We start from the raw sequence: 622 nt of genomic DNA, 5'->3' as shown, positions 1-622 counted from the left end.
CTGTAGATAACCCTAGGTGTATTGAAAAAAAAGTAGAAAAATAAAGTTTCAAATTGAAACAATTGTTACTAACAGCTTATTATTTTCTTTATAATAAAATCCAAATAAAACCAGCTCACATCCAACAACAGCAAGGCCGGCTATTCTTCATATTTCTCTATGAAATACGATTTCGGAAAAAAATCTTTAATGGAAAAGCTTATTGTGGTCGACAAACATAAAATATACACAAAAAACAAAATTGTTTTCAATTTAAAAAAAAAATTCTACAAAACTTAAAAATCTATGTGGTATTTTGTGATAAATTATGTTTTAGCAAGTAATAAGTTATCAATTTTTTCTGTTTCAATGGACTGTAATATGATAAAAACAATATCGTGAAATATTAAGAAAGTGATTTTAAAGTGCTATATAATTAAGCTAGGGATTTGAAATTTTGGGGTATTTCTTATTTGAATAGGCTACTATTGATTAACTCTACAAACTACTGATTGTCTATGTACAACATAATCGTCAAAACCTATCAATGTTATAATTTAACATATACATTTATATAGAGTGATGAATCATCCGGTATATCTGGTGTTAATTAGTTTCTAACAATGATCAGGTGTTCCTATTG

General features: G+C 26.4%; 1 protein-coding gene across 1 annotated transcript in view; it reads right to left on the bottom strand.

The window, feature by feature from the left end:
* The window catches only part of LOC126844911 (calmodulin-binding transcription activator 1-like), a 70,440-nt gene that overhangs the window by 7,304 nt on the left and 62,514 nt on the right, over positions 1-622 (bottom strand). The window lies entirely within an intron of this gene.

Source organism: Adelges cooleyi, unplaced genomic scaffold, assembly GCF_023614345.1.
Source record: "Adelges cooleyi isolate 19-005CV unplaced genomic scaffold, UGA_ACOO_1.1 ACOO_flye_CR_arks_rails_tigmint_CR_PRNA_651, whole genome shotgun sequence".
In the NCBI taxonomy this organism is placed as follows: Eukaryota; Metazoa; Arthropoda; class Insecta; order Hemiptera; family Adelgidae; genus Adelges; species Adelges cooleyi.
The sequence above is the reverse complement of the archived record's forward strand: the minus strand, read 5'-3'. Positions and strand labels throughout refer to the sequence as shown.